The following is a 15,737-nucleotide window of genomic DNA, read 5'->3' on the forward strand; positions in this document are numbered from 1 at the left end:
GTCAGAAGGACCTTTGGTCTAGCCCAGTGTGGGTTTTCTTATGGTTTAAATTACACACACAGGCACTGATAACAGAGTTACTGAACGTTTGGGAGTTAGGAGCTGGTAAGTCAGCGGTCCAGTCCCCTCATGGATGACCCCCTCCCTCTGGGACAGGGGCAAGTCTGAGCTCTCACGCCAAATGCTCATTGTGGCTGCCAGAATCTATGGCCAGCTCATTTAGTTTATGCCGAAGGTTGAGTCCTGCTTTGTGCCCAGTGTCTGAGAATGAAAATCCTAAACCACCCTATGAAATAATGAATGCAGCAGGATGTGCTATTGTCCCTGCCCCAAAGCAGGCAGACCAATGGAGAAATGCCATTGAGTCCAGGGTAGCACTTCATTGCGGTTTTACCTTTTTTGCTTGCTAAACTCCCTCCCAACTTTGAGGGGGCCCAGAGCCCAGTATTGAGCCTGAGCTGAGACATCTACACTGCAAATTTACCACCTCATGGCCAAAGCCTCGGGAGCCTGAGCTGGAATGGGGCAGCCCTGGGTGTTTCATTGCAGTGTGGACATAGTGCAGTATTATGTCTGCACTGTCATAAACACACCCAAGTCACTATTCTCAAACCCTGGGTCAGTTGATTCGGGCTTGTGCTGCAGGGTTATAAAATTACAGTGTAGACACTTGGGCTTGAACCCACCCTACAAGACCCCACAAAGGGTGAGGGTCTCCTAACCTGGGCTCCAGTCTGAGCCTAAATGTCTACTCTGCACTTTATAGCCTCACAACCTGAGCCCCAGGAGTAAAAGTCAGATGATCCAGGCCAGCCGGGCCACACTGCTTTTATTACGTTATAGATGCCCTCTCAGGGTATGTCTGCATTGCAATGTAAGCCCAGGGTTAGCAGAAGTCATGTCAGCAGCCCCAACGCATAAATATAAACCAAGAGGAAAAGACCCACCCCCCAAATAAGCTGGGCAGTGTCCTTCTCCCTACGGTTCATAAGTCCAGCAACCACAAGTCCTTTAACATGAGCCATCCCCTCTCTGCACCCCACTCACAGCTGTTGTCCTTAGTCAGTGCAAGCCCAGAGGTGCCTCTGTAGAGTTCACCTGCCATCCTGAGTGGAAAGGGGGGAAAATAAGAAGACACCGTACTCACTATGTTGTCTAGGGACTCACTCATCCCTCCACAGCCACCCTATCCTAACACTGATCTAACCCCTAAATTTTAGTATTAGGACCCATGCGCCAGCCAATTTGGCTTTCAAACCCCTGTCCCCTGCCTAGCAAGTGCTATTGAACTGAGCGTGAGTCCCTCAGTCGGGGTCTGCCGAGCACAGTTGTGCTGCCCTCAATTTACACAACAAGGATAACAACGCTTTATTTCTCCTACCCCAATAACAAGGAGACTGGGAATCCAACACCAGGCAAAAGTGATCATTTCAGCAAGCAACCCAGCATATTTCCAATATACTGTAAAATCCACATGCAGACTCATACACGAAACCTTGCAAGAAAATCTTCCTGAGGGGGTCTGAAGCACCTGCTGCTGGAGGGAAGGAGGGAGCTGTGGGTTGGGATTGAGAGGCACTGGGAATAGGAGGGGGCTGTGGGTTGGGAGTGAGGAGCAGCGTGAGGAGGAGGGGCTTGTGGGTTGGGATTGAGGGGGCTGTGAGTAGGGACAGAGGAGAAGGGTGAAGAGGAGTAGGCTCTGGTTTGGAGTGAGAAGCAGTGTGCATAGAAGGGACTGAAGTTTGGGACTGAGGGGCACTCGGAAAAGAGGGGATATGGGTTTAGGCTGAAGAGCATCGTCATTTGGGGATCCAGCAGGAAAGGGGAAAGCAGCAGGTGATTCTAATTCCTAGGGATATTCTATGTGTTTGTATGTGTGTGTGTGTGTGCAGGGAAGGAACATGCTATATGCCCAGAGGCCTTTATTCCTCCAGGCTGCAAGGACAGAGGGGCTGTCAGGAAGTTGCCCCTTCAAACACACACAGAAAAAGGCCCTTCTGAGGAAAGGGAAAATCCTAACGAGAGAAAGTTATGTCAAAGAGGACTCCAGAAAGACAGTTTAAGATCTTGGGGAGTAGTTTATCACCTGACCAGGGACTTGAACCCTGGACCATCCAATTAAAAGTCTGATGCTCTGCCAACTGAGTTTGCCAGACTCACAAAGTAAAAGAGCAACTTGGTGTGGAGGAGAACTAGTCAAGAAAACAAGAGCAGGAAATAGTAGGGAAAACCTGCTGCTCTCTCTGGCCTGGTCAACACTACAAGTTTATATCTAATTTAGCAGCATAAAATCGCATTAACCCTGCACCCGTCCACACAACGAAGCCCTTTATATCGATATAAAGGGCTCTTAATACCGATATCTGTACCGACGAGGGGAGTAGCGTTGAAATCGGTATTTGCCATGTCGGATTAGGGTTAGTGTGGCTGCAATTCTGCGGCTTTGGTCCCCTTTGAGCTCTGCTTGCAGAGGCAATAAAGTCAGTGTTGTTTCAAATTCCTGCATTCTTTATTACTTCATCATATAAACAGGGGGATCACTGCCACAGTAGCCCAGGAAGGGTGGGGGATGAGGGAAGTTATGGGTGGGGTTATTGCAGGGGACCCCCCTGGAATGGCATGCAGCTCATCATTTCTGCGGGATGCCTGGGGCTCTCACCCAGAGTGGCTGTTTGACTCTCTTGTTCTTTAGTAGGCTTGCCTGATAGTCTAGACAGGACTGACTCTCCCTTTAGACAAAACTCAAAGAAGGGAATGACCTGGGGAGTCATTCCCATTTTTGTCCATGCGCCCCTGGCCAGCCTCACCGAGGCCGGCCAGGAGCATCCATGACAGCAGCAGACGGTACAGTATAACTGGTAACTGTCATTGTCAACTTGCAAAGCAGCAGATGGGACGGTATGGCTGGTAACCATCTGTCATGGTATAATCCCCACTTTGAACCTTAGCGTCCCAAAGATGGGGTACCAGCATGAATTCCTCTAAGCTCAATTACCAGCTTAGCACCTGTAGCGCTGCCACCAACCAGGAATTCCAGTGCCTGGTACACTCTGGTCCCCACAAAACCTTGCCCGGGGACCCCCAAGACCCAGATCCTCTGGATCTTAACACAAGGAAAGTAAACCCTTTCCCTCACCATTGCCTCTCCCAGACTTCCCCTCCCTGGGTTACCCTAGAAGATCACTGTGATTCAAACTCCTTGAATCACAAAACAGAGAGGAAAATTCACCTTCCTCCCTCCTTCTCTTCCCCCTCCCAGACTCTTCCTGAGAGAAAGTAATCCTGGCACAGAGAGAAATCAGCCTCTCTCTCCCCCTTCCCTCCTTTCTCCCCACCAATTCCCTGGTGAAGCCAGACCCCGTCCCCTGGGGTCTCACCAGAATAAAAAACAATCAGGTTCTTAAACAAGAAAAGCTTTTAATTAAAGAAAGAAAAAACAGTAAAAATTATCTTTGTAAATTTAAAAAATGAAATAGGTGCAGGGTCTTTCAACTGTAGACACTGGGAACACCCTCCCAGCCTAAGTATACAAGTACAAATTAAAACCTTTTCAGCAAAATACCATTTGAACTCCTTCCAGCCAAATACACATTTGCAAATAAAGAAAACAACCATAAGCCTAACTCGCTTTATCTATCTAGTACTCACTACTTGGAATCTATAAGAACCGGTATCAGGGAGATTGGAGAGAAACCTAGTTGCACGTCTGGTCCCTCTGAGCCCCCAGAGTGAACAACAACCAAAACTAACAGCACAGCACAAAAACTTCCCTCCTTCAAGGTTTGAAAGTATCCTGTTCTCTGATCGGTCCTCTGGTCAGGTGACAGCCACGCTCACTGTTCTTGTTAACCCTTTCCAGGCAAAGAGATATGAAGCACTTCTGTTCTATTAACTCTTACTTATCTGTTTATGACAGCTCCCCTGGTTCCCAAGTTTGAGGGGAGGGGGGAACCGCCCCACAGCACTCGCCGGCAGCGTGGCTGGGAGCCAGAGAAGTGGACCATGCAGTGAGTGCGGGGGGGGGGGCAGGGCTGGGGCGGAGCAGGGGCGGGGGCCATGGCAAAGAGCCAGGCAGCCCCCCCTGCAGCAGCTCCCCACCTCAGCTCACCTCCGCTCTGCCTTCTCCCCTGAGCACGCTGGCGCCACTCCACTTCTCCTGCCTCCCAGACTTGTGGTGCTAATCAGCTGTTTAGTGCGGCAAGCCTGGGAGGGGAGGAGAATTAGAGCGGGGGCAGCGTGCTCAGGGGAGAAGACGGAGCAGAGGTGAGCTGGGACAGGGAGCGGTTCCCCTGCATGCCCCCACCCCCGTTACTTGCTGCGGGCAGCCCTCTCCCTGCACCCCCCAGCCCCCTGCCCCAGCTCACCTCCACTCCTACACTGCCTCTTCCCCCAAGACCCATCCTCCTGCTCGCTGCTCTCGGCCCCCTCCCCACCCTCACTCACCCTTACGGTCATTACAGAGTGGCAAGGCAGAGCCCTCCCATTTTTAAAAGTCCTGGGGTGTTGTTCGCCCCTGTTCAGGCACCCCTGGGTCCCAGCACTTCACACTGCTCTCCCTGATTTCAGCTGTTAGTGAGGGAGCCTCACTGCTAGCGCAGACTCGGCAGTTTCTTGGATGAGAGACACTGTCCCAAAGCAGGACTAATGCTTAGACTTGGTGATCAGTGATTTCAGATCTGTTGGTCTGCAGCAAGACTCTACAGTGAGTCTCAGTAAGCTCTGTTATTACACAGGGAAGAACAAAAGGGTCAAATGGTGCCTGGAATCCTTAAGAAGAATCCACCCCACCGAGTACAACGCTTGCTGATACCGGCTCTTAATCCCACTGAGAATGTTTTGGGGTCACTCCTTGCCTTTATCAACCTAGGGGACTAAGAGACCAGCAGTTAACAGTGGTGTAGTTGGTTAGTGCACGGTACTTATAGGGCAGTGCTAAGAGGAACTATGCTGAGGTTATGAGTTCAAGCCTCACCTGGAGCACTGGTTTTCATCAGCCAAATGGCTTCACCCCCTCATTTGGCCCTAGGGAATGTAGAATTCCAGCCCTGGGGACATTGAAGCAGGGTAGGAATCAAAAATACCCCCTTCACTTATTAGCTCCTCTCCAGAGTGCAGGTCAGAATCTACAATCATTTCTCCCCCACCAGCCCCTGTGCCAGGATCCCTCAAGCAGAGCCTGGAGTCCTGCCCATCCTTGACCACTGAGCCTGGAGGGAGAGGAGCAAGGAGCCATTGTTAGAGGGCTTTCCCTTCCCCTGCCCACTTCCCTGGCTCTTGTCACGCAGACAGCAAGCAGCAAAAGACCAGAAGTCCGAAGCGCAGACAAAGGGATGTTTACTGGGGTTAGTTTCCAAGCAAGCAGATTCCAAAGCCCTTCACACCAGTCAGGCTTATCTCTATACAGGGACAGAGTCTGTTCCCCTGTGTTCCCTTCCCAGCTCTGACACCACAGAGCGTTTACCCCACATCCCTACAGACAATTCTTTCCTGGGTGTCTGGCTGGTGAGTCTTTCCCACATGCTCAGGGTTTAGCTGATCACCATATTTGGGGTCAGGAAGAAATTTTCCTCCAGGGCAGATTGGCAGAGACCCTGGGGGGGTTTCACCTTTCTCTGCAGCGTGGGGCACGGGTCACTTGCTGGAGGATTCTCTGCACCCTGAAGTCTTTAAACAACGAGTTGAGGACTTCAATAGCTCAGACATAGGTCAGGGGTTTGTTACAGGAGTGGGTGGGTGAGAGTCTGTGGCCTGCGTTGTGCAGGAGGTCAGACTAGATGATCATAACGGTCCCTTCTGACCTTAAAATCTATGAGACTATGAGCTCTGACACTGCAGAGTGTTTACCTCACGTCCCCCTTCCCAGCTCCGACACTGCAGAGCCTTGCCTGTGTCCCTGTTCCCCGTTCCCTATTCCTACCCCCCGTTAGCAAGCATGATGCCAATTTCCCCACCCACTGCCTCTTTGACCCCAGTTTATACAGTAATATTCTCAGCGAGACCTTAACCAATCATTTTACTGAAATGTAATTAACCACTTCTAACCTATTGTAACAGAATTCTCTAACCAATTACATCCCACTCCCCTAATTAACTTACACCCAGCAAAATTAATTCTGCTGCAGACAGAAAGAATAAGAGGACCAGACAGATTGACAACAGAAAAGCTGGGGCCATAAAGATAAACCCTACAGAAATGACGGTTTCACAACCACAACCATTGAGAAGGGATTTCTTGCCAGACCGGATGCTCCCTTAAGATCTGGTTCTTTATCTGGTGGTGATGGGCACTATTGGGACAGGATCGTCTTCCTAACAGCCCAACCCCACATTAGTTCAGTGTGACGGGTTTGGGAGGTGAGGATGTGACCCTTCACTTCCCAGCATATGGCTGCCCCTGCTGTTTAGCCAAAGGCCTTAGCCTACTGTCAAGGTTTTTTCCCAACTCTGAACTTTAGGGTACAGACGTGGGGGACCTGCATGGACTCTTCAAAGCTTAATTACTAGCTTAGATCTGGCAACACTGCCACCATCCAGAAGTTATTGTCTGGATCACTCACTGTCCCCCCAAAACATTCCCCTCCCTGGGCAGCCTTGAGAGGCTTCAGCAATTCCCTGGTGAGTCCAGACCCAATCCCCTTGGATCTTAAAACAAGGAAAAATCAATCAGGTTCTTAAAAGAAAAAACTTGTAATTAAAGAAAGAAAGATAAAAATCATCTCTGTAAAATCAGGATGGAAAATACTTTACAGGGTACTCAGATTTATATAGCCCAGAGGAAACCCCTCTAGCCTTAGGTTCAAAGTTACAGCAAGCAGAGGTAAAATCCTCTCAGCAAACAAGGATCATTTACAAGTTGAGAAAACAAAAATAAGACTAACACGCCTTGCCTGGCTAATTACTTACAAGTTTGAAACATGAGAGACTGATTCAGAAAGATTTGGAGAGCCTGGATGGACGTCTGGTCCCTCTTAGTCCCAAGAGCGAACAACCCCCAAAACAAAGAGCACAAACAAAGACTTCCCTCCACCAAGATTTGAAAGTATCTTGTCCCCCTATTGGTCATCTGGTCAGGTGTCAGCTAGGTTTATGGAGCTTCTTAACCCTTTACAAGTAAAAGAGACATTAACCCTTAACTATCTGTTTATGACACCTACGAACAATGGCTCAGACTCTCCTAGGGAGACAAGGCCCAGACACAGGCAGACTGGGATTTTGGTTCTTTGGTTTATACCCTTGTCACTAGCTAAGTGATAAAAATACACCTAAATTCTTAAAGTCTAGGCCTGTACAAGCAGCCTGAATAGCTCTATTCTAACAGCCATCGGTAACTGTGGAAAAATGATCTATTCGGGGTTGTCTCCAGACATTTTGGTTCCCTACACAGCACCCCGTCCCCCAGCCCGAGCTGGCAGAGCGGTGCAGGCTGGGGCCAGGTCACCCAACTCCCCCTCCACAGCCCCCTGCCCCAGCTCACCTCCACTCCACCGCCTCCCCTGAATGCGATTTTTAGTGCCCCCAACCACTTAGCACCATAGGCGGCTGACTAGTTCACCTAGCGGTTGCACCGGCCCTAGACACTGCCTGTCAGCAGGATTTCTCCTCCTCCTCAGTGAGACTAAATCTCCGCACCTAAAGAGCCAGTCCATCTGCTGCACCACAATCCCTCATGCCTGAGACTCCCTGCCAAAGCCCTGCACTCGGCTCCAGATAATTAAGTCTCACATCTCACTGGGAACTCCACTTCTTGTGCCCAGAGAGTCTCGGCCCCCCTCAGGAGCTGACCTGAGAAACACAATGTCTCCATAAGCAGCAAAGAGTCGTGTGGCACCTTATAGACTAACAGACGAACTGGAGCATGAGCTTTCATGGGTGAATCCCCACTTTGTCGGGTGTATTAGTGTCTGCCTTTTCCAAAGAAATGCCTGGAGGGCCTTTTCTTGTGTGATCACGTGGCCTAATGGATAAGGCTTCTGACCTCAGATGAGGGTTTGAGTCCCTTCATGGTTGTGCTGGTGCACTTTTACCTTCGTGCTGAAAGTCCTGCTCCCTTCAGGGCTGGATCCTCTTCTTGGCTGCTCAGACCAATGCTCTGCCTTCAGCTAGAGCCCTGGGAAGGAGTTGGGGGTTGGGTGTCACAAAGGCTGGGGCAGAAGTCTCAGGTGCTTCCAGTCTAGCCTTTGCTCTTCCTGACTCGCCAAAGAAAATGGGCGGCTGCCCGGGCTAGTGTGTAGAGCAGTTTCCCCCTTCCAAATGTGTGCCAGTCCCTGTGTTTGAGGGGGTTTGCTATATAGCACCTTCGGAGCCTGGGTGTTTCTCTGCTTCTCGCCAGCTGGGGAAAAGCCTCTTGGGGAAAAATCTCCTGCCCCACTGCAAAAGTGAGCACCTTGAGTGGGACCAGTCAGAGGCCCCACCATGGAGTCTGGCCCTGCCTTCCTACCATCTTGTGATGTTGGCCACAGAGGATCAGCAGCTGCCCCGTGTGCTGGTGACCTTCAGTGGGTGTTCAGCATGGCAGGGAGAAGGCTGGCTGGGTGTTTTTGTGCATGTTTGAAGGCCACACCTAGGCATGGTCCTGCCCTCCTCTAGCCCTGACCTCAGTTGCTCTGTGGCTTTTAAGCCTTCCCTTGGAGCTGTCAGCACCAGCTGCCTCTGCTCTAGGTGCCCAGAGGAGGAGAGGTGTGTGGGGTCACTTTTACAGATGCCCCTTCCCTGGTACTGCCCTGGCTCAGCTGCCCAGAGGAGCTTCCATCCCCAATCCCTGCCTAGCAGCCCTCTGGCACCATTCCTGAGGGCTACCCTGCCTCACTTTCTTCCTACCATATTGGGAAAGACAGTTCTCATTATTAAAGGTCAGGTGGGCCAACTAGGGGCAGAAGCCCATTCAATGTTTTCCTACTGCAGAGCCCAAGATCAGTAACTTATCTTGGGTGCAAGCACTGCTGTGCTCCCAGAAAACAAGGCACCCCTGCACAAAGAAGAATGAAAGAGCCTGCCAAAGCCTGGGATTGAACCAGGGACCTTTAAATCTTCAGTCTAATACTCTCCCAACTGAGCTACTTTGGCAGCTGCATGATAGCATTTTGGCCTGTTGCTTCTCTGTCTGGGATGTTTTTGTCAGCAGTTGCACACAAAAAGGAGAGGAAAACAAACGGCTGCTTCATACCCGCACCGGAGGAACCGGGCACCTTTAGCTGTGGTGAGTAAGAAGTGTCTGTTGGCTGGCAGGGCTTGTCCCCGAGCAGCTGGAACAGCAGCTGCTGCCTCCCCCTCGGCTCCAGGCTGTGGGAAATGCTCATTTCCTGGCTGCATGGGCGGATGCTGCTCCATGCTCTGGAGAGCGTCTGTATTGCTCTGTCAACCCCCCATCTTCACTGAGCCAGTCTGGTAAGGTCCCAAGTGCCCCCTCCGGCCTGGCAGCTGAGAGTCTGTGCAGACATCAACCCCCCTGCCAGCCCCACAGGCAGCAGCAGCGCCAGCCCCCCCAGCACCACAGGGGCACTCAATGCACTTCCTGTGGGGAAATGGCTCCTTGGCATCCAGCTGCTAGAGTGAGAGCCAGGAGAAAGCAGTGTCTGGCTCACCTTGGGGGAGAGAAGAGACCTGATGAGTGCGGATCTCCCTCAGCCTCCCCCGCAATGCTGGTCAGTTGTATTGTCACTGTAATAGTCAGTGCTTCCCTTCAGGGCCGGCCCTAGAGGGGTCTGGGACAAATCCCCCCTTTCCTCCCCAAGCCCTGCCCCCACTCCACCCCTTCCCCTAAGCCCCCACCCTGTCCCGTCATTTCTCTTCACTTCCTGCCCCATTCCTCTCCCACCCCCACCTCTTCCCATCCCTGCTCCTTCCCCTCCCCACCTAGTGCCTCCTGTACCCCACTGAACAGCTGATCACTGGCAAGTGGGAGGCACTGAAAGGGAAGAGGAGGAGCTTGTCAGCAAGGCCTGTAGTGTGTGTGTGTGGAGGGGGAGGTGGCTGTCAGTGGGCCCCGAGCAACTATTTTTTCTCTATTGGTTCTGCAGCCCCATAGCTCCCATGGAGTCGCTGACTTGGCTTCCTTCGTACTCTAGAGAGAGGAGCAGAACCAGGGCTACGGCTGATCTATGGGGCACCAGGTGAGTGGCAGAGGCTTCAGGTGCTGAGAGTTTGCCTGACCCCTCAGGGACACAGTGTGAGGTGGTGCCCCAGGGATCTCTATGAAAGGAGCAGAACAGGATTTCCTTGGGGTGGGGAGAGAATTGAGAGTGTCTCAGGGGGTTGTACAGAGGTGTTGCCTGGGTGAGAGACTGGCTAAAACACAGGCCATGCTGTGAGCAGTATTTACACCTGCACAGGAGAACCCTATTGGATTTCAACTCCAACATCTTAACCACTCGGCCATCACAGCTGGGAGTGAAAAAAAATGCCCCAATGCCAGAGAAACTGGTAAAGAATCACAATGACCAGGGGTGAAGTCATCTGAACTACAGAATTCCCACCACAAACCTGGCTCCCAAAGCACGGGGGGGATTTGGGGTTTGTTCTCTTTGCTTAGCCATGTGCAGTCGCACAGAGAGCGAGTTTAAAAGTCTCCCCTCCCACAGAGCGGGAATGGGAAATGATTCTCAACTTGAAGCCTGATGTAGGGTGACCAGACGTCCCGATTTTATCGGGACTGTCCCTATATTTGCTTGTTTGTCCCACGTCCCGACCAATCGGGACCCTGGACAAACAGATAACTTTGTCCTCTTCTCTAGCACACAGGCATAGTCTGGAGGGATACTTGCCCCCACCAACTCCTCCCCCTCATTCCCCCAATGGATCCCTCCCCAAATCCTTGCCCTGGCCCTGCCTCTTCCCCAAGCACGCGGCATTCTTCCTTCCTCCCAGGTTTGCACACGGGCCATGGCCACGGCCGGGAGCGCAGCGCGGAAGCGACTCCAGCCCTGCAGCCTGTGGGACAGCGCAGTGGGGCTGGGGGCAGCATGGAGCAGGCAGGGCCCAGGTGGGCAGGGGGCGGAGATACAAGTGGGGCGGACACGCTCCTGCCGGGAGCTGCCTGGTTCACCCCTTGCCCGGGAGCTGCAGGAGGGGCCCAGATCATGGCTCGGCTGCAGAGCTCGGCGCCCAGGCTGGGCCAAGGAGTGAGGGGATGGGGGAGCTGGGGGTGTAGTGGCGGTTGGAGCCGAGAGTTGGTTGGAGATGGGGCTGTGCCACTGCCGCTTGGCGGCGGGGGGGCCCTCCGGCTTTTATTTTTGCTCCGCCCCCCGCGTCCCAATATTTCAGCTTTGACATCTGGTCACCCTAGCCTGATATGAAGGGGGATATCTGGACCAAGGGGCCAGGAACTGGCCTTTGCTAGAGAAACCACTGTCAAGTTTTAGCCAATTAGGACAAGTCAGCAAATAAGAACAACCTCAGGTATCAGTAACTGCTACAGGTTGCAAATTCCTACATGCAGCAGTTTCTGGCACTACACCTGCACAGCTCTGCTCCCCGGCTCTTCTCGGGCTCCTGCTCTCTCCTTAGCTCTGTCCCACTCTCACCCAGGCAGTTCCAGCTCACATGGAGGATGGGACCCCCTGGCCTGGTGACTCCCTCATTACACTGCCTGGCCTGTCAGTGCAGCTAACTTGGAGCTTTGGCCTCTCCCCGTTGTCCCTGGGGACTGTCAGTCTCAGGGTCCTGATTTCCCATTGATCCTTCCCCCTTCTACTGGTGCTGGGAACTAGCCAACCAACCCCGCCCCCCACACACACACACACTAAGTTTTAGTAAACGGCCAAGAGCCCCCTTACACGAGCAGCCCCATGAGGGTCACCAATGTGCAGAGAAGGCAGCACAAACTGGTCCCATGGTGTAATGGGCAGCACTCAGGACTCTGAATCCTGTAATCTGAGTTCAAATCTCAGTGGGACCTTGTGTTGGCTTGTGGTCATAGGCGGCAGGTTATATACATTTGCAGTGCTCGGGCTCCAGGAATATTCAGGGCTGGGGGCCCTGCTCCAGCAATATTTGGAGCTGGGTCTTTTCCCCTGGCCCTGGCCCCTGCCTGCCATGTCCCCCTCTGCTGCGTTGCGTCCCTGCCTGACAAAAAGCAGCATGTGCCTGTCCCCTGCCTGCTCCTGCTGCTGGAGTAGAGGGATATTGGGCAGAACTGCTGTCTGCTTCCGCCAGGGGCCTAGTGCCCACCCACCAGTAATGGCAAGGCAGGCTGCCCTGAGCTCCCTCTGCACCCTGATCCTGTGTCCCAATCCTGAGCCCCCTCCTGCATCAGGAATCCCTCATCCTCAGCTCTGCACTCCGTCCCAGAGCCTGCACCTCTCACCCCTTCCTACAACCCCAGCCTGGAGCCTGCACCCAGCACCCAAACTCTATCCCAAAGCCTGCATCCTGCACCCTAATCCCCAGCCCAGGATCTGCACCCTAGACTTCCCCTTCAACCCCCCTCCCAGAGCCTTAGGCAGGTGGGGGCGGAGTTGGGGGCGGGTTCTGGACACCACCAAAATTTCTACAAACTTGCCACCCATGCTTGTGGTAAAGCCCCAGAGCTCAACTTCCCTGTCTCCAGCTGTGTAAGAGTGAATCTTTCCCCTCCTGCTGGGTGACTCACACCTCCTGGAGCCAGGTCTTTGGCTGGGATGGCTACAATGGGTTAGGGCTCTAGAACTTGCTACCCTGATAGTTAGGATTCTTGCTGCTGCACCTGATGTTCACAAGCTTGGCCCTTGTGCTTCCTACCACACTTTTCCTCTAGCCCACATGGCGCTTGAAGAAAGGAGTGCCAGCGCTGGGATTAATAGTCAGGGCTTGGCAGGAGGGAGAAAGAGTCCCAGGCTGGAGCCCCACACACCTTCCCTCCTCCTCTGGGCACCTAGAGCAGAGGCAGCCCAGCTCTGTCCGCTGGATACTTCAGCAGAGTAGGTAAGTTCATGTAAATACAGTCTGGTCCCAAAGCCTCCTCCCAACCCTGGTCATCAGTAGCTGTCAGAGAAGAGCTCATTCACACCTCGCTTACAAATCATCATTTGAAATTCTAAGGTTGGCCAACACTGCCGAAGCCAATGCACCAACATTGTCAGCAAACACAAGAGCTGGGTGAGGAAACCTGGCTTTGTCCAGACTTTCCAAACCTATTTTACTTTCTCAGGTACAAGTAGTTTTCATACGTTGTATCTGCTTTTAAAGTGTGAGTTAATGTTTCAATTTCCATTCAAATTTGCAACCAATGACAACATTGGCAGCGCTGCATGTAACTACCTGACCACTGAGGGAGGGGGTGTTGGGGAAATTTGGGGAAGGGGGTGCACAGCCGCCTGGCTGGGGGGCGTATAGGGAATGCCCAGTTTCACTGAATTGAGTCTCCTACTGCAGCACCTCAGTAGGTTACATCAGAGAGGAGCTGCAGTGTCGAGGCAGTGGGATGCCTGTGCCTTTAAGAGCCCAGCCCTGGGAAGCCCATGCTGAGAGGTGCTGCCTGTGAGAAGGGAAATAAAAAAGTCCTCTGCTCCCCCCACCCATGTTTGCAAACACTGGAGTCTCAGCCCACCGGGATAACTGTTACCCCTCTACCCCTGCCTGTGCCAGGGTTTAACCCTCTGGCAGCACCTCCCCCTGGGCTTAATTCCGGCTCCTTCCCCCCTCCCTGACTTTGCCCTTCAGTCCCTCTCCTAACTCTGCCTCCAGCTGCTTGACCCCCTGACCAGTCAATTTCCACTCCCTGCTCAGACCCCGGCCACCCCCTCCTCTGATTTGCCCTCCTTTGCCTCTTTTTAATCCCTGTAAAAAGTAGGTGGTGCTGGGTCCCATTCTCTGGAGGGAGGGCTGGGGGCCTGAACCCTGCCTGCCCAGTGCTCAAAGTGCCCCATGATCTTGTGGATGTTTGCTGAGTGCTGCAGGGTCACCCGAAGGGAGAGAGAGACGCAGTTAGGAGGTGATACAGCCAAGGGTGCCTCACCCAACACTGAGATGCAGCCACCTCTGGGGTGAGTTACACAAGTCAGCAAATGAATTTGGAACAAGAAACGCACTGAAAGGACTGAGGCAGCTGCAGGAGGTGGAGAAAACCAGAAAAAGCAGTATCCCTGGATCCCAGCCCTGCCCCTCCCCTAATCTACCCCCTAACCTCCACTCCCTTCCCACATGTGAGGGGAGAACCCAGGAGTCCTGGTCCCCAGCCTTGCCCACTCCCATATTTTGATATGGCTCCATCCAAGAGCTGCCCCTACAATTGCAGAGCAGTGCCATGGGGTACACCGGGGCCTGCCTGTTTGCACAGGATGGGCAATGCCAGTGCCCCAGGATGGGGAGAGACCATGCTAAGGGAGAAGCAGGCAGCAGACAGCTCCCATGACAGAGAAAGAAATGCTAGGGAGTGCTATGCTGCAAGGAGTGAAGGGGGTTGGCAGGGAATGGGAGGATCTTCTCTCACACCAGGTGTGTCTGTCTCCTTCCCAATTCCTCCCCAGCCCTACCCCAGCCCAGGCTAATCCCGGCCCAGCTACCAGGGTTAAATTTGGCCTGGATTCCCCAGTTGCTGGGGGTGGGGCGTGGGGCTGGGAAGAATGAGCCTCTACTCCCCCTTCCCCAGACACAGTTGCATGGGCACAGACCAAAGGAGCCTGCAGCACTGCTGCCTAGAGGAAACTGAGGCACCAGCCAGTGACAGATACATCATGGCTCTCCTCATCCTCATCCTCTTTTCCATATACAACCTGGCCAGGGGAGGGGGGGTAAACTCAGGGCAGTTGCATAGTTAACCTGTGGAACTCCTTGCAAGAGGATGTTGTGAAGGCCAAGACTATAACAGGGTTCAAAAAAGAACTAGATAAGTTTATGGTGGATAGATCCATCAAGGGCTGTTAGCCAGGGTGGGCAGGGATGGTGCCTGTAGCCTCTGTTTGCCAGAAGCTGGGAATGGGCAATAGGGGATGGATCACTTGATGATTCCCTGCTCTGTTCAGTCCCTCTGGGGCACCTGGCACTGGCCACTGTCAGAAGACAGGAGGATCCTGGGCTAGATGGACTTTGCGTCTGAACCAGTCTGGCCGTTCTTATGTCTCCCTTGGAGCAGCAGTGACACCTAGTGGGCAGTCAGAGTAATGCACAGAAGGTGTTTTCCTTGGCGCAGCAGTGACACCAAGTGGCCAATCAGGGTAACATACAGAGCATGTCTCCCTTGGAGCAGCAGTGACACCTCGTGGTCATTCAAGGTAATGCACAGAATGTGTTTCCCTTGATACAGCAGTGACACCCACTGGTCAGATGGCGTAATGCACAGCGTGTGTCTGCGCTCCACTAGCAGTGACACCCACGGACCAGTCACGGTATGGCACATAGTGTGTTTCCCACCAATCTGGGTAAGGCACAGAGCATGTTTCCCATGGAGCAGCAGTGACACCCAGTGACCAGCAGGAGTGGCATCAGACTCTTCTCTTTTAGTGGGGGACTGAGATGGGCTAGACAAAAAAAATTGAGGGGCTGTGCCCCCCATCACCTGGCCCCACCCTTCACGGGGGCCATGACTCTGCTCCTTCTCAGTTAAAGGCCAGGCTCATCTCCTCTCCCCCGGGCCAGGGTTTACAGCAATACAAACTTTATTACAATAAAATAGTAAACAGAGTTTACTTTAAATATTCTAAATCTGTCCAAATTTTAGTACTGAATCCAAAGTTCTCTTAAAGATCCCATCAGTAACCAAAACCTAAATGAAAACCAAAAACAAGGCTTATTTTAAAACCCAAACATTAAGAAAAACTTTGTTT

The 15,737-nt window shown here is 52.7% G+C and overlaps 1 long non-coding RNA gene and 2 other non-coding genes across 3 annotated transcripts in view; 2 read left to right on the forward strand and 1 right to left on the reverse strand.

Moving 5' to 3' along the window:
* LOC127041354 (uncharacterized) overlaps nt 1–15,737 on the forward strand; it is a 116,803-nt gene that overhangs the window by 22,738 nt on the left and 78,328 nt on the right. The window lies entirely within an intron of this gene.
* On the reverse strand, nt 8,991–9,063 carry TRNAF-GAA (transfer RNA phenylalanine (anticodon GAA)). The gene has a single exon. It is a non-coding gene; the product is annotated as a tRNA-Phe (tRNA).
* On the forward strand, nt 11,822–11,893 carry TRNAQ-CUG (transfer RNA glutamine (anticodon CUG)). The gene has a single exon. It is a non-coding gene; the product is annotated as a tRNA-Gln (tRNA).

The sequence above is a fragment of the Gopherus flavomarginatus genome (assembly GCF_025201925.1).
Source record: "Gopherus flavomarginatus isolate rGopFla2 chromosome 13 unlocalized genomic scaffold, rGopFla2.mat.asm SUPER_13_unloc_2, whole genome shotgun sequence".
Taxonomy (NCBI): Eukaryota; Metazoa; Chordata; order Testudines; family Testudinidae; genus Gopherus; species Gopherus flavomarginatus.